The following is a 27,892-nucleotide window of genomic DNA, read 5'->3' as shown; positions in this document are numbered from 1 at the left end:
CTCCTTTTGGAGAAGCCTCCTTTGTGGGTGGAGATCTTTAGGGTTTGGGTCTCTCCTTACCTAAAAGATTGGTTAGATGGTGGCTTGGCAAAGGGTGTGCGGGCACCTCATGGCACTCTCCCATCTTATGTTGTGCTGGGTCTGAAAATTATTAGGAAGTGGCGTGTGACGGTGGGAGAAATCAGCAGAGGAGTAAAATAGGGAACGAAGAGTGCCTTCAAGTCAGCCACAGGCAGATAACAACTCAGCCACACCCTCCTCCTAGGCTAAACACACCTCCCCCAGCTGATTGGTCAGTACACTCTAGCATTACTTTCAATGAAGCTGCCACATATGGAGTGTGTGATGTCATCTGCTCCTCCCTTTGGTGCTGTGCTGTGTGATCTGCTCCTCCTGTATCATGGCTGCTGAAGTCTGGAGGGAAAGTGATTTAAAAAGAGAGAAGATTCCTGCTGAGAAGCAGAATTTCACTGAGAAGTTTTATGTAGGAGACTGCACAGAACAGGTGGTAATGTGGGTGCACGGATTTGTGATTAGTGAGTAGTGAGTTGAACCGACATCTTAATGTAACATGGAGGCTCTGAGGGCAGAGAGCTGCAAATTGTCTTTCTAGCTCAAAACATATCTACTTCCCAACTATACTGTTTGTATATGTGTGCAATAAATGTGCTGTACAAGTGATTATATTGTGTTTATTTATGCTAAAATATTAATGTACTCTCTGCCTCCCAGGATGATCTTATTTATTTTCTGCCTGGTAGGCAGATAAAACCTAGTATCCATGTTGGCCAAACCTCCATAGAATGATTGGTCAGTCCCTTCTACTGTTGCTTCAGTTAAGTTGCCAAAAATTGTGTGATATCATTAGCTCCTCCCTCTAATGATGTGCTGTGTGATCAGATGAGAGCTTCCTCTTTGATGATTAGATAATTTGATAAAAGAGAACAAGGAGGGATCCTGCTGAGAAAGTTTCTCAGAATTCTAAAAACCCTATAAGGTAGGCCAAAAAAAGAAATATTATAATTTTTATGCTGATTATTATCTTTATTCCTGTAGTTAAACACATTAAGCTATGTTGCATATTTTGCCATGTGCTGGCTGCCTCTCAGGATGGTGTTATAGTATATGGACTGTTGTCAGAGTGGTCATAATCACTGCAATTGTATTTGCTTTTACAATATGACCTCTAAATATTTCTTTAAATAACATGATGTATATTCTTCCTAATTAAAAGAGAACTGATGACTTATTTCATCTTTGTTGTTTGTTAAGTTGGTGAAGCATGGCACCAGTGAAAAGAAAATATGCCACTAGGAAGGCTTCAAAAAAGACAAGGCTTTGTGAGTTTATATTGATTTATTTACTAATGTTATGCACTAATGTTATGCACAATTTAATATTTTCCATTCATTTCATAGGCATTTCACTGAATATGTATTGGTAGAATAGATCAACTTACACATGTTTTAGACCCTAAATTCAATTTGCTCTTGGGCCCAGTAACACCTACCACTTACAATTTTTTTATACTATATAAAAGTACATTTATCAAGTTTACTGGAAGGTAACTTTTAATAGGCTTATATAATATTTGAAAAGTGGTATGCATTTTAATGTGATTTTTATATTAAGGGCTATTCCACACGGGGAGATTCTTCGGCGTTTCGGGTCGCGGCGTGAAAACGCAGCGACAGTAGCCGCGACGGTCACGGCGATAGTTTGTATGGGCGCCTACGTAAAAACGCCTGTGCTAACCACACGAGGCGACGCGCTTTTCAACAGTCGCCTGAAAAAGCCTCACGAGGCACTCCTGTTTAAGAGCAGGGGAATTTTCCAGATGTTCTGCAAAAAGGGCTCTTTTTTGAGATAACATTAACAGTATAGTGTTGTAACCTATTTCGGGTCGCGGTCGCCGCGACCCGAAACGCCGAAGAATCTCCCCGTGTGGAATAGCCCCAATAGGTTACAACACTATACTGTTAATGTTATCTCAAAAAGAGCCCTTTTTGCAGAACATCTGGAAAATTCCCCTGCTCTTAAACAGGAGTGACTTTAATAATACACTGGTTAACATTTAAGTAAACTTTGCTCCTTCTGCACATGAGCAAAACCCTGGACTAATAAATATACATATGAAGGATAAATCATGATTATAGTAGTGTTGGTAAGCAGGCCTGGACTGGGAGTCAAAATAGGCCCTGCCATTCCAAGTACACAGAGGCCCAAACAGCCCCCACCAGCCCAAACAGCCCCCTACCAGCCCACTATATGGTACCTTTCTATTGAACCATACAGCAGTCCCTCTGGCATTTGCCAGAACCCACAGATTGCCAGTCCAGGCCTGTTGGTAAGAATATAAATTGCTACGGTAATCATTTACTGGCACCACCAATTGGTTACAAGAGGAAATTACTATGAACATCTTGCATTTTCTGAACAGTGCCATCAAGTGGTTAGACATTCTTTTAATAAGCAACTGTATTTAGCTAACATTGGGAATGGCCAATGTGCTAAGTACCCTGATGTGTGGTAGCAGCTCTCCAGTTTGCAGTTTCAGAAATCTGGTTGCTAGGGTCAAAATTACCCTAGCAACCATGCACGGATTCAAATAAGAGACAAGAAAATGCACTGGAGAGGGCCTAAATAGAAAGGTGAGCAATAAAGTGACATTAAGGGGCAGATTTACTAAGGGTAGAATTTCAAGGGGAAATATTCCTCGAAATTCGACCAGGGAATAGGCGGAATACCCCCATTCGATCGATCGAATGAAAAATCATTAGATCAACGCTAAAATCGTTCGACCATTCGAATCGAATGATTTTTCATTCGACCAAAAACTTTGAAAAAAAGCCTATGGGACATTTCCATAGGCTTTTATAGCAATTCGGTAGGTTTAATCTGGCGAACAAGGCAGTCGAATGATTTTTTAAAATGACAGTACTTCGACTGTCGAATGATTTTTCCATTCGAATCATTTGATTTGATCGAATATTAACCCATTCAATCGTCGAAGTGCCCAAAAAAAAAAAATCAATCATTCGACCAGTGAAATTTTTTTCCCTTCACTTCATTCACCCGAATTTAGTAAATCGGCCCCTAATAATATACTTGTAGCTTATAGAGCATTTGCTGTTGCGCTATCCGTATAAGACATACACTTGAATCAAATTACTTTATAAAAGGACTCCCTCATAACAATATTTAATTTTGTGATAGTTATTAAAAGAAGGAAAATTTAATTAACTTAAAGGGGCAGATTTACTAAGGGTCGAATTTCGAGTGGTATAAACACTCGAAATTCGACCGTCGAGGGGGGGGAATAGCGCTCGTTCGAATTCGACTAGCGTATTCGAACGATTTTAGCGCTATTCGATCGATCGAACTAATTTCATTCGATCGAATGCCAAAATCGTTCGAATCGAACTATTTTGAGCATTCGATCGAATGAAAATCATTCGATCTAAAAAACTTAGAAAAAATTCCCAAAAGACTGTGGAAGGTCCCCATAGGCTTACAATGCAATTCGGTAGGTTTTATCTGGCGAATTAAATGGTCGAACGATTTTTAAAGGTATTTTTGTATATATCTGTTGATATAAATTTAGTCCAAGCACTACACATCATATCTAGAAACAAAATTTGGATATGAGTAAATATCTAAATACAAATTAGATAATTATTTTGCATTTTGGACTCACACAAGAAACAAAAAAATTAAAACAAAAATACACACACTGGACTGTATAATATAAATTAATCAGAGCAACAAGAGACAATTCCCTAGACTTGTGCATTTTAAGAAGAGGACTGGCAAAATTAGTGATTATATTCACTGGTGGCCTCCTGACCAATGTTTCCTTAGCTATGTGCACAAAAATTTTTTATTTTTTTTATTTTTTACACCAAATGGTTTGTGAACTCCAAATGTTGTTTGTACAGGTACAGAGCAATCTGAGTCACCTCAGCTTGTGTCTAGTAAGTTCATTTTTCTTTTACTTGTATTAATAACATAGGATAGATGTCAATTAACTATGCCTTGTGTACTTAATATACTTTTTTTTGTATTATTTGAGTGTTATTTTATTCTTATTTTTGTATATTACGTGGGGACAAGACTGTATCTCCTAAGGAGCGAGCACCGAGATTTTTGCTTATACGCTGAAGAGAATGCTGAGGCATCTCTTCGTTTTGTAAAAATACACACACATATACATATATACACACACACACATATACAGTGGCAAATTGGCAGCTTGCACATGTAACTTTTGGGGGAATTAGTCAATGGTAGATAGGCAGCATAGGACAAAGGAGCATAAAGACAGGGACACAGGCTTCTTCAAGGGAAACAATCGTTTATTTTACCACTTTTAAACATACAGTCAGTTAAGCACAGGGGTGATTACAGCAAATAAACAAATCATAAAATAAAAACCTTGCGCACTGGGCACTACCTTCACACTTTGAAGTATTCCCTGACTAGACTGGGCCCATTGTGGACTACCAGCACAACAAGCAAATAGTTTGGCTCACCCCTGGTAGTGTTCAGCCTCCTCTAATCCTTTAGCCAGACTCTCTCCGAGAGACACAACTTTGTCACAGGCTCCCACTGCTTCGTGCAGTATCTGGTGGCACTCCCAGCACCTCTGGGAGTTCCTAACACAGCAAGGTCTCCTACCTGCTGAGAGACTCTGAGCTGTGCTCACACAGTCCTTTTACATTCCCAGGTAGCTCCTCTCTCAGCTGCCACTTAATTACCTGGCTGAGGGAATATTAATCCTACCTGAGCCAAATATTCTTGTGTATCACATGCCATGCAGTTTAAATGCACACTTTTATGTGTTTTTCCTGTAAAACAGTGGTGTTTCCTAAACACCCTGTCACAGATCCTCCCCCTCTGTTTCGACCCAGGTGTGGAACACATTGCCATCCCAAAAGAAACTCTCTTAAAGGGATTTCTACCTCCAGTCTTTCTTTGTTTGAAGGACTAGGTTGCTGCTTCTCACAACCCTAAACACGATTTTGACCTTTCTTTAACCTGCAAGACATTTACCACATGTGTTTCTATGGACGAAGTCACACACCATTCAGTCTCCTGCTTCTGATCCAATAGGGCAAAATCAAGCACACATGCTTCTGTGACTTTGTCCACACCATGAACACTTTGCTTTTTACATTCATGGGTTGTAGGGTGCTTTTTACCAGAGATTTGTGTCACACACATTTTGTGTTAACAGGCAACCCACACTTGACCCCCATCTGTATCAGGACTTATCTCACATGCCTCTTTAATAGACTCAGCTGTTTCTGAATCTGTAACTTTCACTTTAGTGGGGACAGGTACACACAACTCATCTTTCTGCTCTCCACTGGCATACAACTTTTGTGTTTCCCTTTGGGAACCCAACCAGACCTTTGCCAATTGTTTGGTTCCCGAGTTCCTTCAAGACTGTAGCACACTTCAGTTTTCAAAGACATCTTTCTTTGAACTAGGTGTTTATGGTCACACACAGCCACACTTCCCCTTTAATCTCAATATCATATTCATAAGCTTTGTTGCTAGCAAGACCCTTGCTTTGTTTTGTCTTACTGGCAGTTGGTGCCTTTAAGTTACACTCAGGCACCCTTTGCTTCTCAACCGAAGACACACATTTTGCCAAGGGACTTTTAATTTCCCCTTTAAATATGCCTTCACATACATTTTCCTCTCCAGAACAGTGTGTTACAACTCTCACACAGATTGGCTTACTGGACAACAGTTCTGTGGTTGGCACCTGCATACACACAGATTCAGGAGGCAGCTTTACATTTTCACTCCTCACTTCCTCAGACACTTCATCCAGGGCCGGAACTAGGGGTAGGCAGAGTAGGCGGTTGCCTAGGGCGCAATCATAAGGGGGCACATGTTTAGGAATTTGTTTTAAATAAACCCTCATTTAATTACATCTAATTTTGTGGCTGTGTGTGATCCCTTTAACTCTGATCTCTGTAGTGCATCGGCGATCACCTGATTCCAGCAGCGCTCCAACTCACTGTGACGAATGCGCTTTAGGTGCAACACATGCAGGCATTGACGGCACACCGCATTGAGACGGCAGCCGCAGAGTGCTGAGCTGTCATGTCGGTGTGGTACCTGGCGCACATTAAAAACCGCTGGGCCCCCTGATGACTTGTGCACACTGAAAGTGAGTCCTGCCAATATTCTAGCTGCTGCTGCTGGCTTCTGGCCTAACACATATTTGGGGGTCAATATTTTAATGGCACAGATATGGGGCATTATTTGGTTGCTGTCTGGCACAGGCACTAATTTGGGGACAGTATTGTGGCTGCTGGCTGGCATAGATATGGGGTAATATTTTGGCTGCTGGCTGACAGAGGTACTAATTTGGGGGCACTATTTTGGCTGGCACAGATATGGGGAAATATTTTGGTTTCTGGCTGACAGAGGTACCAATTTGGGGGCAATATATTGGTTGGCACAGTCACAGATATGGGGCAATATTTTGGCTGCTAGCTGACAGAGGTACTAATTTGGGGGCAATATATTGGTTGGCACAGTCACAGATATGGGGCAATATTTTGGCTGCTGGCTGGAACAGGTACAGGTTTGGGGGGGGGGAATATTTTGGCTGAAATGGTATTGCAGGATGGGGGGGGCGCTTATTAAAGCTCTTGCCTAGGGTGCCGAACTACCTTGGGCCGGCCCTGACTTCATCTGGCTTATCACCATTAACACTCGTACTATTTTCCAAACCATCATTTGCATTGGCTATGTTCACACACACACACAGCTTGGCAGTCAAAGATTTCAGGTCTCTAACCTGACTTTGCTCTTCACACTTTCAGGTGTCTCACTCCCACAGTTCTGCTTGCACTTTTGCCTTACTTTACTCTCCCAGGTTATCATGCCTGAACCATGGGAGTCCCTTTCGGATGTACACTTTAAGGCCAACTTATTAGTGCCATCACATGGATCTGACACACGCGTCTCTATGGGTGCGGCCACACACACTTCCAACTCCTGAATTTATTTACTAGCGAAGACACACATCCTTTGGCATCTCTGTTAGCATCATTCATGCTTTGCATTTTAATTTTATCCATTGCCTGGTATATAGGGTGTCCTTCCACAACTGGAAATGGTGGGTTTTTAAACACGCAGAGGGCTTTTACTTCAAGCCCATGGCCAGTTTTAGTCTGCCCTGTGGTTGCATCTTGCTCACAGACTTGTGTTATACAACTAGACACACACTCAATCACACATTCAGGGGCACATTTACTAAGCTCAAGTGAAGAATTAGAATAGGTCGAATTCGAATTTCGAATGGTATTTTTTGAAAACTCCACCATCGAATTTGAAAAGCTCGACCATCGAATAGTGCATATTCGAACGATTCAAACGTTCGAAGTAAAAAATCGTTCGACTATTCGACCATTCGTTGGTCGAAGTACTTCCCCTTTAAAAAATCCTTCGACCATTTAGTTCGCCAGATAAAAGCTACCGAATTGCATTGTAAGCCTATGGGGACCTTCCAGAGTGGTTTGCTAAGTTTTTCTATGTTTTTTAGATCGAATGATTTTCATTCGATCGAATGCTGAAAATCGTTCGAGTCGAACGATTCGAAAGATTTTAGCGTTCGATTGAATGCAAATCGTTCGATCGTTCCAATTGCGATAAAAACCGTTTGAATTCGAAAATCGAATTTGAACGTTAACTATCCCCCCCCCTCGATGGTCGAATTTGGAATGTTTTTTTCGTTAGTAAATCTGCCTCCCTGTGTTAGCAAGCAACCCACATTTGGCTTCACTTGTATTGGGACCCAGCACATCCTCTATCAGACAGACAGATTCTGACTGCAAGACTCATTCCATGGAATATAACACAAGAGTCATGACTTCACTTTCATCCACAGTCACTCCATGTGGCTTATCCCCATTGACAGCCATGTTACCATTCTCCATATCAGCACACTCAGGTCTGTTGTCCCTTACTACAGACTCAGTGAGCTGGACATATCCCGGTCTCTCTAAGGGATTGCGCTCAGTATACTGGGACTCTCCACCAGAGTTTAGTTGCACATACAACTGGTCAAAGACTTTGATCAGCTCGGTTATTGCTGCAGTAGACATTTCAAAGGGGCAATTATCAGCCATATGACCTGGGCCAGAACAACTCGTGCACTTTACAGGCTCTGTTTTGCACACAGTGGCAGATTTGTACACATTCACAGACAAATCATACATAGAACAGGGCTTAGGTTTTGCCTCACCTTTAAGACATTCCCACTGGAATCACAGACATGCCTCAGAGTTTTTTTCCCCTTTGCTTTAACCCTTCAGGTAGCAAAACATTAAGACATTTTACTCTAGACATTTTCTCTCTCACTTGAGCTACTTTGTTGCAGACATGGCTGCTCTGCTTTTTGGTGTTCCCCACTATGAATTACCTCATTCACACTCTCTAGGGGAACATTTACATTGGGGGTCATCCCTACACTTTTTGCTATAGGTGTTTTCACACTCCATAGTCAAACACATAGGGGCAGATTTATCAAAGAGTGAAGTCAGTAGTGAAGTTCCCCCACTAGAGTGAAATTCCGCCACTCTCCATTCATTTCTATGGGATTTTTAAAGGAGTACTCATCAAAGAGTGAACGTTCATTTTCACCCATTGATAAATACACCTTTCAAAATCCCATAGAAATGAATGGAGAGTGGCGGAATTTCACTCTTGTGCAGGAACTTCACTCTTTAGTGAATTTGCCCCACTGGATTCACATCTGGACATCGGACAGCAAAATTACCTATAACATTTTGCATAACACCAACACTATTCACCACCTGGTTTGATTGCCCAGCATTCAGTGGTTCGTGGTTTCCCCACAAATCCCAGAATAGGGGAAAGTCTGTTCCTTGAACAATTTCCTCCTCCCCCTCACTGGCAACTACAAGTGAGTGGACAACTGTCCCTTTGGTGGTTTCAAAACTTAAATGTACAGTCTGTTCAAAGTTCTATTGCTTATCAGGGACCTCCTGCCCCACTAGAACGTACAGTAACAGATTATGTAACACCACAGACTCAGTGGATTTAATGTCCAGTGTGACCCACAGTGAAATCCCATTCACTTTTAACTCCACATACTTTTCAATAGTTCCAGTGCATTCTGGCTGCACACTTAACACGTTAGGTCCCAGGACCTTGCCTTTCCTCCAACAGTCCCAGTCTTTTATCCCCCCAGCCTGCCGTTCCCTTTCAACCACCCCTTTAAGAACAGTCTCACCATTCCTGTAGTAGGGAAGAACCCTGGCCAAATATGCCAGACTGGACTTGGAAATCAGCATAGCCTCTCTCCTTGGCATGCTGCACTTATGACAACCGCTGGGTCTCCAACCTCGGGGCACCACCTCTTTGGAACTGGTTTCCTGACTTCCATTGCCACTCGCAAAGTCTACCTCACTTCCTTCGTCATCTATTGAGAATACACTCGTTGCTGTACCTCTAAGGAAGCCTGTTGGAAGAACTCTCTCTGTGGTACACAGAAAAAATGTCTTTTCCCCTAAAGACCTTTCAGGAGCTGCCACTGCTCCTTGCAACTCACAGAAACTCTCACGTTTCACTCTTGGTGCACAGACTCTCTCCCAGTCGCTGTGGAAAGGCATCCACCAGTTGCCATCTTGCTGTTCCTGTCGCTTTAACACAGCCTCCTGCTGAACAGCTGAAGCACAATTTGTCATATTCATCACTGGCTTATAGGTAATGTCTCTCAGACTCATCAGCCTTTAAACAGTTGTATGTCTTTGAATTGCTCCTAATTTTGCCCACATCCGAAACACCATATGTGGCAAACTGGCAGCTTGCACATATAACTTTTGGGGGAATTAGTCAATGGCAGATAGGCAGCATAGGACAAAGGAGCATAAAGACAGGGAGACAAGCTTCTTCAAGGAAAACAAGGGTTTATTTTGCCACTTTTAAACAGTCAGTTACACACAGCAAATAAACAAATCATAAAATAAAAACCTTGCCCACTGGGCACTACCTTCACACTTTGAAGTATTCCCCGACTAGACTGGGCCCCTTGTGGACTACCAGCACAACAAGCAAATAGTTTGGCTCAGCCCTGTACTCACAGGACTCCTGGCAGTGTTCAGCCTCCTGGCTTTCTCAATCTTGTAGCAAGACTCTCTCTGAGAGACACAACTTTGTCACAGGCTCCCACTGCTTCGTGCAGTATCTTGTGGCACTCCCAGCACCTCTGGGAGTTCCTAACACAGCAAGGTCTCCTACCTGCTGAGAGACTGAGCTGTGCTCACAGCCCTTTTACATTCTCAGGTAGCTCCTCTCTCAGCTGCCACTTAATTACCTGGCTGAGAGGGAATATTAACCCTACCTGAGCCAAATATTCCTTTGTATCACATACCATGCAGTTTAAAGGACAAGGAAAGGCAAAAAAGTAAAATCCAATTTTTACTTTCTTTAATGAAAAAGAAATATACTTTAATTTAAAAATCTGTACCGTTTTTAAAAAAAACCTGACTGTATGCAGTAACATTCTCCCTTCATTTACTGCTGAGCAGGGAAACAATCATACTTATGAACAGCAGGGGGAGCCCCTGCCTTACTTTCCAGCCATGCAGAACTCAAGCAGCTTTGTTTGTGACGATCCCTAAGCAGCCCAGACCACACTGAGCATGTGCATTGCCTTTGTTATACATCTTTGTCTGACAAAGTTACAAGATGGTGACCCCCTGTAGCCAACTTTGAAAGCATAAATCATTTGTTTGATCAGGCTTGTGGTGCAGTAAGTTCATGCTTATGTTTAGTATACAAAATACAGCATTTCTAGCCTTATTCTATTTTACACTTTCCTTTTCCTTTAAATGCACACTTTTATGTGCCTTTTTCTGTAAAACAGTGGTGTTTCCCAAACACCCTGTCACAGTATATATATATATATATATATATATATATATATATATCAAACAGATGAGGACCCGCACTCCAGTAGTCTGTGAAACAAATCAATATTTATTCATAGCTTGTGCATCCAACGTTTCGGCCCACATCTGGGCCTTTATCAAGGATAAAATACAAGTGATTAAGAGTGTACTCACACTCTTAATCACTTGTATTTTATCCTTGATAAAGGCCCAGATGTGGGCCAAAACGTTGGATGCACAAGCTATGAATAAATATTGATTTGTTTCACGGACTATTGGAGTGCGGGTCCTCATCTGTTTGCTGTATGCTATAATTTGACCCAGCACCAGCTTCAATGCAAGTCTGGATCTGAGTTCAAGCGTGTTCATGCTTAGATATATACACACACACTATCGTATAAGAACTTTTAACACTTCTTCAAATGTTGTTTGTACAGGTACAGAACAATCTGAGAAATCTCAGCTTTTGGCTGGTAAGTGGCTTTTTATTTTAAATTGTATTAATCAAATAGGGTTGAAATCAATTAAATGTGCCATATACAGTATATATATATATATATATATATATATATATATATATATATATATATATATATATATATATCTGGCGCTTATGTGGGCCGCACTCCGTAATCTTAGGTGAGACCTGGGTGCTCATGCAAATAGAATGTACAAAGCAAGGCACTCGCAGGATTTCCTTGAAAAAGGTCCTTGTGTGGGACCGAAACGTTGGATTAATAAACTTCCTTATTTGTATTTTTTTGTTGTCTTTTGTACGAAATCCTGTGAGTGCCATCACCTTTTTGCTATATATATATATATATATATATATATATATATATATATATATATATATATATATATATATATATATATATATATATATATACACACACTATCTATAGTATAAGAACTTTTAACACTTCTTCAAATGTTGTTTGTACAGGTACAGAACAATCGGAGAAATCTCAGCTTTTGGTTGGTAAGTTCCTTTTTTATTTTTAATTGTATTAGTAAAATAGGGTTGAAATCAATTAAATGTGCCGTATATATATATATTGCCATCCTCTGCCTCTTTACATCTTTCAAGTAAGGATCACTGAATCTGTGACAGTAGCTAGACAGCTACTGAAATTCGAAACTCAGGAACTGCTGAACAAAAACAAAATCATTCCAAAACTGCAAATTAGAGACAGCACAATTAGCATCAACATTTAATAATTTAATAATTAGCAGCACCTACTGACAGGAAAACTTAATTTTCTTCTTGATGATTTGCGATGACCCGTAAGCTTACCATCTCAACCCCACTGGAGCATATGTATAACCTGTTCTATTTATTTTGGTGTAACTCAGGTTTGTGGGCCTTCTAGGCTACCATCATTTTCCTTTTCAATACAGGTCTTTATGATGGCCACTCTATCTTATTAAAGTAAACTAGTGTTATAACAGTTCTTTCTAATTTTAACTGAATTTTAATTTTCCACATTGATGAACTGTGAACAATATTAATGTTTGAGTGTTTTTTTTTTTGCCGCTACACATCGGAAATGTCCAGTGTCCAGTATCCAGTGTCCAGAATATGCTGGTGAAAACATCAATGGCAAGATATTTCTTATTATTAAATGCTTTCAATGATTGTATAACATTTTTTCCCTTTTTAATTATATCCATATTTACATTGACCCTTATTATGCTAGATTCTTCAATCTCTTTTGCTGTCCCTGTGCAATCTTACTCTTCTGGGGCAGGGATTGATGTGAAATATGTATAATTCCTGCAAAACAGTGTAAATGTGTCAGTGCAATTTAAATAAAGTAAATAAATAACTGCAGAATTGAAGATCTAAAAATCAGGTCCTTGCCAATTGAGTCCCAAGTGCACTACAGATTTGTTTCCTTTTTTTAGATGTGAACTGACGTGATTCATTTTTGGCCATCATTTATGTTACAAGTTTCCTCTTTATGTTTGTTTCTCTGTGTAATAATTGAATTGTATTTTCTATACATTATAAATAATCATATATTTAAAAAAATAGTCATCAATAACATAAAAATTATGTGCTGTTGACTTTTTCCCAGTCTCATGGTTCTTTAGTGTATTTACACTACTCAGACCTTTCTAATACAACATACATCAACATATAGACAAATAAAAGAGATCCTCTGCACACAACCAATTATCAATATATTTAGATATATCAAGACATTTTGTGCATGCTGCTACTGAAAAATGCCTTATCCTTTAAACAAAACAGGGATAGACAAAGTCATCCCATATCTAGCCAGTCCTATGCTCAACTTTCATCTAATTCATCAACACATCACATTTTATAAAAATCCACTACTAGCTCACAATGGATTTAGCTATTGTACAACCAGTAAAATAAATCTCAAATTACTGTATTGTTTGTACAGGTACTGAAGGACCTCAACCATCTCAGTTTTTGGCTGGTAAGTACTTTTTTTGGTAGTTTAATTTTATTATAATGCATGAATGGAAAATATTGTTTAAATATGTTTGACTATACTATCTATACTATAGAGTATAGTTCCATTTTAATTTCAGACATATTTATACTAGTACATATTGCACAGATTTCAGCACATAAACGGAGACTGACCACCTTGAAGAATTTAAACTGCAGCTTTGCTGGCTTTTATTTGCAATAGAACACAATAAATCTTCAGCCCATTGGCTTCACATGGAGAATCACAGAACATACAGTCCCTCTTTACACCCTCACTGGTGTTATCTTTACTCATGTTTGAGGTTGATCCTCACTGACCTTCAGCAGACCACAAGTCCCAGAATCCTCTCTGGGCACACTTGAGACTCTTGTCTCCTGTGAGTGTTTTTTCTGGTCCTCTCCCAGACCTTTGCAGCTCTCTCCAACTCAGGGGAATCACCCTCTGGTTCCCTGGTGCTCACAAGCATGCATGGCCTCTCATCCTTCTCCTCTCTAGGGAAAGCAGCAGCCCTGAGGTGGGCTGCTCCAGGGACCCATTATTCAGCTTTTCCCAAGATGGTGCATAATTAAGAAGCATTACATGCTGCAGCAATACACTTTTCCCTGGAGTTCTGATTTTATCAGCTTAATGCTGGTGAAATACATACAATATAGTGCCCTTTAGATACCCATATCTTACTATATATATATATATATATATATATATATATATATATATATATATATATATATATATATATATATATATAGTAAAAGTCCTTTATTTCCCAAGTACAACCCCTATTTTGGTAATTTTTTACTCGGCCAATATGTCTGAATATTATTTTATTACAGATATAGAGGACCAGGGTCCAGTGTGAATGCTGGTGAAAAAGCTGATGGTAACAGTTTTGTTTTTATACATATGGTATATCTTTTTTTTCTTCTTCTCCCTCTGCAGCTGTAAAACCTTACATAGAGTAAGGGATGAAAGCCCACCTTGCTTTATTCCATCTGCTCCAGGGACCCATTATTCAGCTTTTCCCAAGCTGGTGCATAATTAAGAAGCATTACATGCTGCAGCAACCCATATCTTAATATATATATACAGTATATATAGAACGTAGAACTCTGGAAGCCAGCACAACTCGTCTAGGAAGTGATCGGTGCCTGGGTGCAACAAGCCAATGCAGTAGAAGTATAATAGACAAAAAAAGCTTGCACTCACAGGTCTTTTGCAAAAAATAAATGGTGTTTAATCAGAAAGAATCACTAACGTTTCGGCTAGCACACTAGCCTTTCTCAAAGTGAAGAAACAAACAAACCACAACCATTTAAAACCCAAAGTTGGGGGAAGCAAAACAAAGTGACGTCAGAGAGACGTGTAAGTAGGGAGAAAATACATAAAATATAATTAAAGTCCATAAATGCATTACGAGTTCATGGGGACAATAAATTCATATATATACACAATGTTACAATCAGCAATAAACATATAGGATAACTGAGAAAGCGATGTTTATAAATTACAATGTATCAACATATGTAGCGTTAGCGGAGCGGCTCGTGGACAGTTGCAGTTAGTACAGCATGTAGCCAAAAGATAAGGGAACCCCAATCATAAAGTTTCAGTTAATAATATGTACAAAGTCGTTCAATCCATTAAAAGTTCATAGTAGTAATTAATATAGCTAAGCGTTCAACATGTTCATAATTGGTATGTGTGTAAAGTTACCGCTGTCATCCAGTGTGTATGGAGGCCGGTCGTCTTGTTGTTCGTCGGGTCGGTTCAGAAGCCGTCTCTGCGGGGGTTCATCGGGTAGGTTTAGAAGCCGACGTTGCAGGGTTAAAGGAACAGTAACGTCAAAAAATAAGTGTTTTAAAGTAATGAAAATATAATGCAGTGTTGCTCTGCCCCGGTAAAACTGCTGTGTTTACATAAGAAAGACTACAATTGTGTATATAAATAAGCTGCTATGTAGCAATGGGGGCAGCCATTCAAAGGAGAAAAAGCTCAAATTACACAGCAGATATCAGATAAGCTCTGTCTATCTAATGGTGTTATCTGTTATCCATTAATTAACCTGTGCCATTTAGCCATTCTTCAATTTCCGCCATTGCTCCACAGAAGCTTGTTTATATGAACTAAAGTATTGTTTCTGAAGCAAACAGATCAGTTTTACCAGTGCAGGGCAACATTACATGACATTTTCATTACTTTAAAACACTTTAATTTTTTGATGTTACTGTTCCTTTAAAGTCCTGTGGAAGAATCATCTGCCGGAAAATGCTCTCAAGCAGGTAGTGCATAAGCGGTCCAGTAGCAGTGTGCTGGACGGAAGCGCTGTGTACTGAACGGACATGCTGTACTAACTGCAACTGTCCACGAGCCGCTCCGCTAACGCTACACAGGGCCGCCATTAGAAATCACGGGGCCCCGTACAACAAAATTTTTGGGGCCCCCTGGGCCCCGCCCACACTGATGACCAAGCTCCGCCCTATATCCCGCCCACTCCACATCGCAGTTAAAAGACCACACAGACATCAGCGCTAAAAAAGTAAACCCCCCCACACACAAGTTGTAAAAAGCTATTGATGGTCAGGGCCCCCTTATAAAAAATTGGGGCCCCAAAAAAAAAAATTTAATTTTTTTTTTTTTTTAAAAACATTGGTGGCAGGGGCCCCCTTATAAGTTAAAAAAACTTGGGGCCCCAACAAAAAAAATGTAAAAAAAACTAAAAAATAAACAAACATTGGTGGCAGGGGCCCCCTTATAAGTTAAAAACAAATTGGGGCCCCAAAAAAAAATTTGAAAAAAAATGAATTTTTTTTGAGAAAAAAAAAACCATTGGCGGCAGGGGCCCCCTTATAAGTCAAAAACAAATTGGGGCCCCAAAAAAAAATTTGAAAAAAAAAAAACTGGTGGCAGGGGCCCCCTTACAAGTTAAAAAAATTTGGGGCCACCAAAAAGAAAATTAATTTTTTTTTTAAAAAAAAAACCCCCAAAAAAAAACAATGGTGGCAAGGGGCCCCTTACGAGTTAAAAAAAAAATTGGGGCCCCAAAAAACAAAGTTTTAAAAAAAAGATTGGTGGCAGGGGCCTATAGAATATTAAAATAATACATTGGTGGCCAGGGGATTAAAAAAAAAAAAAACCACAAACTGGTGTTCAGTAGAATTGAACTCATGGCTTCAGTACTTCAACTTCACCTCCTTTCGTGACTTCGGGTCTTTTCACCGCTTCAGGACTTCAATTTCGGCTGTTTTCGTGACTTCGGGTCTTTGCGCTGCTTCAGGACTTCGGCTTCGGCTGTTTTCGTGACTTCGGGTCTTTTCGGCGCATCGGCTTCGGCTTTTCGGCACTTCCGCATTCGGCACTCAAGAGGCAAGACGTACGGCTCGGGCGCTCGTAAGGGGGGCCCGGATCTTCAAAAAATGCAGCGCTGCCGGGCCCCCCTTCATGCCCGGGCCCGGTACGCTTGTCCCCCCTGTCCCCCCTGTCCCCCCCTGATGGCGGCCCTGACGCTACATATGTTGATACATTGTAATTTATAAACATCGCTTTCTCAGTTATCCTATATGTTTATTGCTGATTGTAACATTGTGTATATATATATGAATTTATTGTCCCCATGAACTCGTAATGCATTTATGGACTTTAATTATATTTTATGTATTTTCTCCCTACTTACACGTCACTCTGACGTCACTTTGTTTTGCTTCCCGCCACTTTGGGTTTTAAATGGTTGTGGTTTGTTTGTTTCTTCACTTTGAGAAAGGCTAGTGTGCTAGCCGAAACGTTAGTGATTCTTTCTGATTAAACTCCATTTATTTTTTGCAAAAGACCTGTGAGTGCAAGCTTTTTTTGTCTATTATATATATATATATATATATATATATATATATATATATATATATATATATATATATATATATATATATATATATATATATATATATATATATATATAGTAGAAACAAGAGATCCTCTGCACTCAACCCATTATCAATATATTTAAGACAGAGACACTTTGTGCATACTGCTACTGAAAATGCCTTACCCTTTAAACAACACAGGGATTGTTTGTCCATATATTGCAATATATTTAAGCTGGCCAACTACGTCAAAGTCATCCCTTATCTGGCCAGTCCTACTCTCAATTTTTATCTGATTCATTATGAATTCTACTGTTCAATTATACATTTTACAAAGGGACTAAGTTTTACCCGCAACTTACTTGCTGCTTTCAAAGTAAACTCCAAACTTTGGATGCCCTTTTATTAGACACCAGTGGGATCACCTGACTATAGCTGGGAAGGGTGGGGGCTACAACATGGAGCTGGTCACTGCTCCTGTATAAACTATAACAAGCAAGGGGAAGTTGTGCTCAACCACTAACTTAAAAACATTAAGAGGGGGTGCAATGAGGTAGTGACCACAATATACATATAGTAGAAACAAGAGATCCTCTGCACTCAACCCATTATCAATATATTTAAGACAGAGACACTTTGTGCATACTGCTACTGAAAAATGCCTTACCCTTTAAACAACACAGGGATTGTTTGTCCATATATTGCAATATATTTAAGCTGGCCAACTACGTCAAAGTCATCCCTTATCTGGCCAGTCCTACTCTCAATTTTTATCTGATTCATTAAGAAGTCTACTGTTCAATTATACATTTTACAAAGGGACTAAGTTTTACCCGCAACTTACTTGCTGCTTTCAAAGTAAACTCCAAACTTTGGATGCCCTTTTATTAGACACCAGTGGGATCACCTGACTATAGCTGGGAAGGGTGGGGGCTACAACATGGAGCTGGTCACTGCTCCTGTATAAACTATAACAAGCAAGGGAAAGTTGTGCTCAACCACTAACTTAAAAACATTAAGCGGGGGTGCAATGAGGTAGTGACCACAATATATATATAGTAGAAACAAGAGATCCTCTGCACTCAACCCGTTATCAATATATTTAAGACAGAGACACTTTGTGCATACTGCTACTGAAAAATGCCTTACCCTTTAAACAACACAGGGATTGTTTGTCCATATATTGCAATATATTTAAGCTGGCCAACTACGTCAAAGTCATCCCTTATCTGGCCAGTCCTACTCTCAATTTTTATCTGATTCATTAAGAATTCTACTGTTCAATTATACATTTTACAAAGGGACTAAGTTTTACCCGCAACTTACTTGCTGCTTTCAAAGTAAACTCCAAACTTTGGATGCCCTTTTATTAGACACCAGTGGGATCACCTGACTATAGCTGGGAAGGGTGGGGGCTACAACATGGAGCTGGTCACTGCTCCTGTATAAACTATAACAAGCAAGGGAAAGTTGTGCTCAACCACTAACTTAAAAACATTAAGCGGGGGTGCAATGAGGTTGTGACCACAAAATACATATAGTAGAAACAAGAGATCCTCTGCACTCAACCCATTATCAATATATTTAAGACAGAGACACTTTGTGCATACTGCTACTGAAAAATGCCTTACCCTTTAAACAACACAGGGATTGTTATATATATATATAGTAAAAGTCCTTTATTTCCCAAGTACAACCCCTATTTTGGTAATTTTTTACTCGGCCAATATGTCTGAATATTATTTTATTACAGATATAGAGGACCAGGGTCCAGGGTCCAGTGTGAATGCTGGTGAAAAAGCTGATGGTAACAGTTTTGTTTTTATACATATGTTATATCTTTTTTTTTCTTGCTCTCCCTCTGCAGCTGTAAAACCTTACATAGAGTAAGGGATGAAAGCCCACCTTGCTTTCTTCCATCCGCTCCAGGGACCCATTATTCAGCTTTTCCCAAGCTGGTGCAGAATTAAGAAGCATTACATGCTGCAGCAACCCATATCTTAATATATATATATCAAGTATATGACTGCTGCACACACTTCAAAAAATGGGATAATGCCCTGGTGCTAACAGATTATATATATAAAGTAAAAAACTGGAATGCTGTTGCACACTAGGGACTTAGTCAAAAGAAGATAAAAAAAAAGTTTTATTCAAATCGACGTTTCGACCCTCACTGGAGTCTTTATCAAGATGATAAAGACTCCAGTGAGGGTCGAAACGTCGATTTGAATAAAACCTTTTTTTTATCTTCTTTTGACTAAGTCCCCAGTGTGCAACAGCATTCCATTTTTTACTATATATATATATATATATATATATATATATATATATATATATATATATATATATATATATATATATATATATATATATAGTAAAAGTCCTTTATTTCCCAAGTACAACCCCTATTTTGGTAATTTTTTACTCGGCCAATATGTCTGAATATTATTTTATTACAGATATAGAGGACCAGGGTCCAGGGTCCAGTGTGAATGCTGGTGAAAAAGCTGATGGTAACAGTTTTGTTTTTATACATATGGTATATCTTTTTTTTTTCTTGTTCTCCCTCTGCTATGAAACCTTCTCCTTCGCAGCTCATATAAAGTCTTGAGACTAAAGGTAGCCATACACAGGGAGATCCACAAGCGGATCTCTCCCCTATATGCCCACATAGAGGTGGGTGATGTCGGGCTGATCAAATTATGGGCCCTAAAAATCACAGCTTTACATTTACCAGAGTGCTGTCTTTTGTGTGTAAAGACATAGTTATTTGTGGTTATATGTTCAGTTAATTGTAATATATTATGTCTTCAACTAAAACTCATTGTAGAATTTATAAGCTGTGGATAAAAATTTTATAAGCAATCCAGGTTGTAGATTGTATGATTAGCAGCACTTCTGGTTTGCAGAGCAAACGGGTGGCTTTATTTTCTGATTATAACCCTACCTTTAGGCAACTGTCAGTTGGGGAAGATCAAACAACTATAAAACAGAGGTTTGCTCACAGTGTATACTTTCTGGGGCCAACTTACATGTATAGTTTTATCTGCATGTGTTGTACAGTGGAAAGGATTTTATGATATTATATTTTTCAGTTAATTGTGGTGTGGCAGAGGAAACACTTTACAGAGTGAAAACCCTTCTTAAGCTGTCTTTCAACAAAAGAGTCAAAAGGTTTGGACATTTGAAAGTTAATGTTTGAAATATGCAGCACTGTATAAAATATATTACCTGGGGGCTCTCTAAGCACCCAGGCTGCTAAATACATATCTGAACAGTTGTGTCTTACGTTGTGTAAACACACTTAAATGTTCTTTTTGTGTGGAGACAAGTTATGGTGTATTTCTCTACCCTAGATTGGGGGACACAGGCACCATGGAAATGAAGATCCTGCAGATTGGAAAGCTGACACTAAACAGTTAACTTTTAACTCCTCCTCCTGCTCTGGGTTTCATCCCCTGCCTCCTCCTGGAGTCAGTTTTTACTTAGTGTCCTCAGAAGGAAGAAAATAAAACACAGAGTGGCTGGGCAAAGGATCCTAACTGTTGTAAAAGGTCACTCCTCACAGTGTCATGAAATACATCCCAGCAGCTTTACCAGCTATAGGTTCAGGACCTAATGAACAGCTAAGCTTAGCCTAGTAGCCATCCCGCTCCTTGGAGGTCTGTAGGTTAGCCCATCTCCACCCTATGGTTATGTTCTTGCTCCCCTGGAAGCTACACGAGCCAGGCTACACTGGAGTTCACATGAAGGACTGGTTGTAACAGATGAGTGGGCTTTATTCATCTGGGAGTTAAGCTAGTTGGTCGGGTATGTGCTCAGCAGCACCCTGTGCACCCACCCACCAAATGGTCACGCGTCTGGCCACCCACACCCTCCTTCTCTACTTCCCTGATTAGCTTGCTGCATGCCTTGCTCATCCGTTCTGCAGGTGGAAGGAGTCACAAGCCCCATCTTGGCTGGCTTCCTCCCTCTCGTGCACTCTTGTGCTTGATCTCCCGCTCATTCTCCTGGGGACTGGCAGCAGGACGGCACATCTCTTCCTCTGAGAGAACAAGATAAACACCTTACAAGATCAAATCTTAACATCGAAATTGGTCTTCATTGTTCCCATTCGAACAGCCATGAAGACTCTGGGGAAAATGGTGTCGGCCTTTCCCGAGATTCCATACACACCAGACCCCTACAGCAATTAATACTGCATCACCAGAAGAGGGATCGCAAGAACCTAGACAGGATAGTAGTCATCCCACCTCAAGTAAAGCCTTCACTAGAATGGTGGCTGTATCCACCCAGACTGAGATCGGGAAGACCATTACCAAACCGATGATACTAAGAAGCGTGACTAACACACCGACGCTATCTAAAATGTGGAATTAACCTGCCAACGTTACCAAAGATGCGGGATCAGCCCGCCGACGTTGGGGAATGGGTAGAAGCACGACTTAACCGGCATTGTATGTTTGCGGGGATTTAAGTGGGCTAGAAGTGACGATAGAAGTGTACCTGCAAAGGGTGTATGCTGGTAACTTAATTATGCTGCTGCTTTCCTCCTAATAAACGATGTCATCTAAAATGCGGGATTAACCCGCCAACGTTACTAAAGATGCGGGATTAACCCGCCGACGCCGGGGGTTGGGTAGAAGCACGGCTTAACCGGCATTGTATGTGGGGATTGAAGTGGGTCAGAAGTGGCGATACAAGCATGCCTGCAAAAGTTTGATGCTGATAATTCTTTGGCATGTTAAATCATGCTGTTGCTCTCCTCATAACACAGCTAGGCCAGCTTGTACTTAGGTGCTGGTTAGCAAGTGAACCCCAGTTCCTGGACTATCATTTTAATTTTTGTACATTTAATAAAAGTTATGTTTTAGTTAACCTTTCCTCTGTTCTTAGGACAACACATGTAATACATTGGGTTGGTCTTTCCCTTTTTTCCCCTTCTCTGGGGTATGTTAATGCCAGTCAAAAAGGGTGGGGCGGATTGATGGGTCTGCTGACAGTTCAGGGATGTTGGAACTAGGAGGAAAGGAGCCTCCCAATCAATCTCCTAGAGCTCAGAGCGAATCTGTACTACATCATTGGACGGCATTCCTACGCAACAGGTTAGTGCGGATACAGTCCAACAACGTGACAGCTCTAGACTACATCAACCACCAAGGGGGCACCAAAGCAGGGCAGCCCTAGCAGAGACACAAAGGACCCTACACTGGGCAGAAGAATTCGTTCCCGCAATCTCTGTGGTATGCATCAGTGAACATACCCAAGGATGCACGGGTCCACTTTCACTTCACCCATTGATAAATACACCTTTCAAATCCCATAGAAATTAATGGAGAGTGGCGGAATTTCACTCTAGTGGCGGTACTTCACTCTTTAGTGAATTTGCCCCTATGTCTCTTACCACATAGCACTTAAAACTCCTTGTCATATGATTCTGTGTATATTTATTACACTGTATGTAATCTGTCTCCCCCATGTGTACTTTTATATAAATATATATTGTACTTTTATGCACTGCTCCTCAACACCACTTTACAAATAAAGTTACACATACATACATAGGTCATTCTTTCAGCCATATACATTCCGGGGCTCCTGAAGTTGGGAAGCGGACTTTCTAAGCAGTCACTAAACCACGACATGTTCCACAAAATAACACAGAGGTGGGGCACCCTCTGTGCACCCCACTTCGAAAAGTGGAAAGGTTTCTAGCTCGATACAGAGATCCCTTAGGTCTAGATGTTGATGCCCTAACAGCGGATTGGCAATTTCATTTGGCGCATGCTTTTCCTCCTCTTCCACTACTGCCAAGGATAATCAGACGGTTATAGACTACACAGACAACCCTCATTCTCATAGCTCCAAGGTGGCCTCCTCGCTCCTTGTTCACAGACCTGATCAACCTGTCAGTAGCAGAAACCTGGACACTACCTCTCCTTCCAGATCTTCTAACCCAGGGTCCAATTCAACATCCAAATCCACCATACCTGAACTTGACGGCATGGCTCTTGAGACGCACATCCTAACACAAAAGGGTTTTTCCAGGGCCGTAGCTCACACTATGGGGCAGATTTACTAAAGGTTGAATTTCGAGTGGTCTAAACACTCGAAATTCGACCGTCGAGGGGGGGAATAGCGCTCGTTCGAATTCGACTAGCGAATCGATCGAACGATTTTCATTCGATCAAACGCCAAAATCGTTCGAATCGAGCGATTTTGGGAATTCGATCGAATGAAAACCGTTCGATCAAAAAACTTTTCCCAAAAGACTATGGAAGGTCCCCATAGGCTTACAATGCAATTCGGTAGGTTTTATCTGGCGAATTAAATGGTCGAACGATTTTTAAAGGGGAAGTACTTCGACTATCGAATGGTCGAATGATTTTAAATTCGAACGTTCGAATTACTCGAATCGTTCGAATCGATCGAACGATCACTATTCGATGGTCGAGTTTTCAAATTCGATGGTCGAATTTTCAAAAAGTTGACAAAAAGTTGCATTTGAAATTCGAATTTTAACCATTCGAATTCTTCACTCGAATTTTGTAAATTTGCCCATATGTGTGCAGCGAGAAAGCCAGTCTCCGCCAAGACTTATCATCGAGTCTGGGCTACCTACCGTCAATGGTGCACCCGTAATATGAAGACCTTCAGGACATTTTTGGTTCCCAACATACTCGAGTTTCTCCATGAGGGATTATCCATGGGTATGTCTCTAGGTTCTCTCAAGTCCCAGACCTCCGCTCTTTCAGTTCTCTTTCAGAAGCACCTAGCCTTGTTACCTGATGTAAAGACTTTCATGCAAGGGGTTGCACATATAGCCCCCCCAATACGCCCACCAACTCCTATCTGGGACCTCACGCTAGTGTTTGGGGCACTTCAACATCCACCTTTCGAACCACTGGGGTCAGTGCTCCTTCAATGGCTTACTTGGAAGACAGTATTCCTTCTAGCAATTGCCTCAGCAAGACAGGTTTCAGAGCTAAATGCATTATCCTGCAAGCCACCCTTCCTAGTTTTTAATCACGACAGAGTGGTTCTCAGAACCATTCCCTCCTTCCTTCCTAAGGTGGTCTTGGATTTTCATTTGAATCAAGAAATAACAAATCCTACCTTCTGTCCATTGCCGTCAAATCCCAAGGAGGTGGCCCTACATGCTCTGGATCCCGTCAGAGTGTTGAAATTCTATATCCACAGAGATAAGGACATTTGCAAGACCAATGCTCTGTTCATTCTGCCTTCCGAACCTCAAAAGGGTTCTCGGGCTTCTAAACCTACTATCTCCCGTTGGATCAAGAAAGCTATTCAACGAGCCTACACAGCCCATTCTACCGGAGGGATGAGTACGTCCTGGGCGTTCAGAAATCAGGCATCAGCCGAACAGCTGTGTAAGGCAGCCACGTGGACTTCGGTTTAATTCTTTTGCAAAATTTTACCATTTCGATACCTTTACGGCCTCTGACACTCGCTTCGCCAGAAAGGTGCATCAAGCCAGACCGGGAGAAAAGGAGATTTTGTGATACTCACCGTTAAATCTCTTTCTCTTCAGTCGCTTGAGGGACACAGGGCTTCCCTCCCTGGATTGAGGCTCTCCATTTTCCGTCAGATATGTTACAGTAACTTGTTTGGAGTATTCTATTCCTATGTCAAATTTTTATTATTAATAATGTTGTTTTCCTGTTGAACACCCCGATAACTTCATTTTGGGGAAGGTACCTCTCTCATCTACTTATACAGGCCCTCGGCAGGTCTAACATGCAAGATTTTGAAATTCTGTCTTTTTGCAGCATCATGGTATAATAAAGCTTGATAAATTCAAAAAAGTTTTTTTTCCTCTAAATATTTTAGTGAAAAAGAACTCAAATATTACAATATTTTACTGTTCAAACTTTAATAAACAACCCCCTAAATGTACATTAATATTTTGAAGAGTTTTTTGTGTCATCACTTTAACCATGTTTTTGCCATTGTACACTACCATCATTGTGTACTTTTCATTTTTTCATCCCAATTTAATTTAATAAAATATAATATAATATGTGATGTGTTAATCCTCATTCTGCATCTGTTTGAATCTGTATTTGTATTATACAGGAAACAACTCTCTTCTATCAAAGAAGAAATTAAGGCAGAATCAGAGATGTTCAACACTGCAACACATGGAATGGGCTTTGCTGTCATAGATATTGTTGCAGCAATATTTGACAAAGAACTCTCGTTAAAGGATAACTAAGCCTAACTAAAGAAGTAGGCAGAAATGTTGTACATTATGTTTTGTGCTTCTGTACCAGCCCAAGGCAACCATAGCCGTTTAGCAGTAAAGATCTGTGTCTCCAAAGATGCCCCAGTAGCTCCCCATCTTCTTTTCTGCTGATTCACTGCACATGCTCTGTGCTGCTGTCACTTACTGAGCTTAGGGAGCCACTCACAATATACAGTACACATAGAATAGAAATGTCACAATATAAGGCTGATTAGTAATTAATACAGATAATTACTACATGGCAGCACAGAAACCAGTGCAGTTAGCATCAGAATTGAATAATCAGCAAACCTGTAGCATCAGCTTATATTGCAGGGGAACCTCATTTTCTTCTGCTGGATAATTAGTGATGACCCCTAAGCTTAGCTTCTCAACAGCCAATCAGAGCCCACTGAGCATGTGAGTGTCACAGACACTTTCCAAGGTGGTGACCCCCTGTGACAAGTTTGAAGTCCTGGATCATTGCTGCTATTGACAAGCTGAAACTTTAGCCTCCTGCAATAAGTTCACTATAGAAAATGTAGTTTTTTTTCCATATTGTTTATGGGTTAGTTCTCCTTTAAAAATGTCATTTTCGGTTGGTATGTTTTGTAGCTAAAAGGAAGTTAAGCCATATTCATTGCACTCCTATTGCAAATGAGTTATTCTGCCCATATAAAAATGTTACTATCTGGTACCATTTCATCCTGTTGAAAACTGTGAAAAAATGTAATCATAAATAGTCTTTTTTGTATTTAAAATGAATAGTTATTGCATAATCATGAATATGATTATATGTGATATTGCATATTACAAATTTCTGTATATATACTGTATATATATATATATATATATATATATATATATATATATATATACACAGTATATATATATAAATATACATAAATATATATTTGTGTATATATGTACACACGTTATATTTATTAAAAATCTGTTTCACTCTTAAAAAATTTCTTATGGATGTTTTTTTTTACCATTATACTACTTTATTTTAGCACACAGGAAATACACATGATACAATGACTTATACAATGTAATAAAAATAAATTTCACAAAGACACCCCCCCCCCCAGGTTCTAAGGGAGCTTTCTGATATTCTCAGAGTCATCTGGTATGGTGCCTATGGATTGGAGAAAAGCTGATGTTATTCCAATACTTAAAAAGGGATTACGATCTCAGCCTGGCAATTATAGGCCAGTAAGATTGACATCTGTGGTGGGCAAATTATTTGATGGCTTGTTAAGGAATCACATTCATGTCCTAGTGACTGTCATTATGAGCAGCAATCTGCATGGCTTTATGGAGGACAGGTCATGTCAGACAAATCTGATTGCTTTTTATGATGTGGTAAGTAAGATACTGGACAGTGGGGGGGCAGTAGATGTGATTTGGATTTTGCCAAAGCGTTTGATACTGTGCCCCACAAACGACTGCTTTCTAAACTAAGGTCTGTTGGACTTAATGAAGTTGTTTGCACATGGATAGGAAACTTGCTACAGGATCGGTACAGAGGGTGGTTGTTAATGGGACATTCTCTACTTGGAGTAAGGTTCTTAGTGGGGTCCCCCAGGGCTCAGTATTGGGTCCACTTTTATTTAACTTGTTCATTAATGACTTAGGGGAGGGTGTTGTAAGTAATATATCAGTGTTTGCAGATGACACAAAATTATCCAGCCCAATTAATTCCATCCAGGATGTGGCACTTGCAACATGATCTTGACAAACTGGTAATCTGGGCAGCTAAGTGGCAAATGAGATTCAATGTTGATAAATGTAAAGTCATGCACCTGGGATGTAAAAATATCCAAGCCACATATACCCTTAATGGGACTGCACTAGGCAAATCCATTATGGAAAAGGACCTTGGAGTCCTTGTAGATAATAAACTTTTCTGTAGCAAGCAATGCCAGTCAGCAGCATCAAGGGCAAATAAGGTCTTGAGTTGTATTAAATGGGGCATAGAGTCACGGGAGGAGGGGTCCCACTGTATAGAGCACTGGTAAGGCCCCATCTAGAATATGCCGTACAGTTTTGTCTCCATCACTCAAACAGGACATTATTGTATTAGAGAGGGTACAGAGAAGGGCAACTAAGCTGGTAAAGGGAAAATCTTAGCTATGAGGAAAGACTGGACAAATTGGGGATGTTCACGCTGGAGAAGAGACGCTTAAGGGGTGATATGATAACTATGTATAAATATATAAGAGGATCATATAATAATCTCTCTAATACTTTATTTACCAGTAGGTATTTCCAGCTGACACGAGGTCACCAAGAAGAAAAGCGGTTCCGCCTAAATATTGGGAAGGGGTTTTTTTTACAGTGAGAGCTGTGAAGATGTGGAATTGTCTCCCTGAA

At 40.2% G+C, this 27,892-nt stretch overlaps 2 long non-coding RNA genes across 3 annotated transcripts; both read left to right on the top strand.

The window, feature by feature from the left end:
- The first annotated feature begins 184 nt into the window (after positions 1–184).
- LOC121401399 lies at positions 185–25,559 on the top strand. 2 transcript variants are annotated; one of them, XR_005966206.1, is made up of 3 exons: positions 185–536; positions 1,273–1,340; positions 25,366–25,559. It is a non-coding gene; the product is annotated as an uncharacterized LOC121401399 (long non-coding RNA). The 2 variants fall into 2 exon arrangements; XR_005966205.1 differs by having other exon boundaries at positions 191–505.
- Positions 11,221–12,911, top strand: LOC121401403. The gene is made up of 3 exons (XR_005966209.1): positions 11,221–11,413; positions 11,887–11,922; positions 12,499–12,911. It is a non-coding gene; the product is annotated as an uncharacterized LOC121401403 (long non-coding RNA).
- Positions 25,560–27,892: the final 2,333 nt, after the last annotated feature.

Source organism: Xenopus laevis, chromosome 3L (assembly GCF_017654675.1).
Source record: "Xenopus laevis strain J_2021 chromosome 3L, Xenopus_laevis_v10.1, whole genome shotgun sequence".
Taxonomy (NCBI): domain Eukaryota; kingdom Metazoa; phylum Chordata; class Amphibia; order Anura; family Pipidae; genus Xenopus; species Xenopus laevis.
This window is presented reverse-complemented; position numbering and strand designations above follow the sequence as displayed.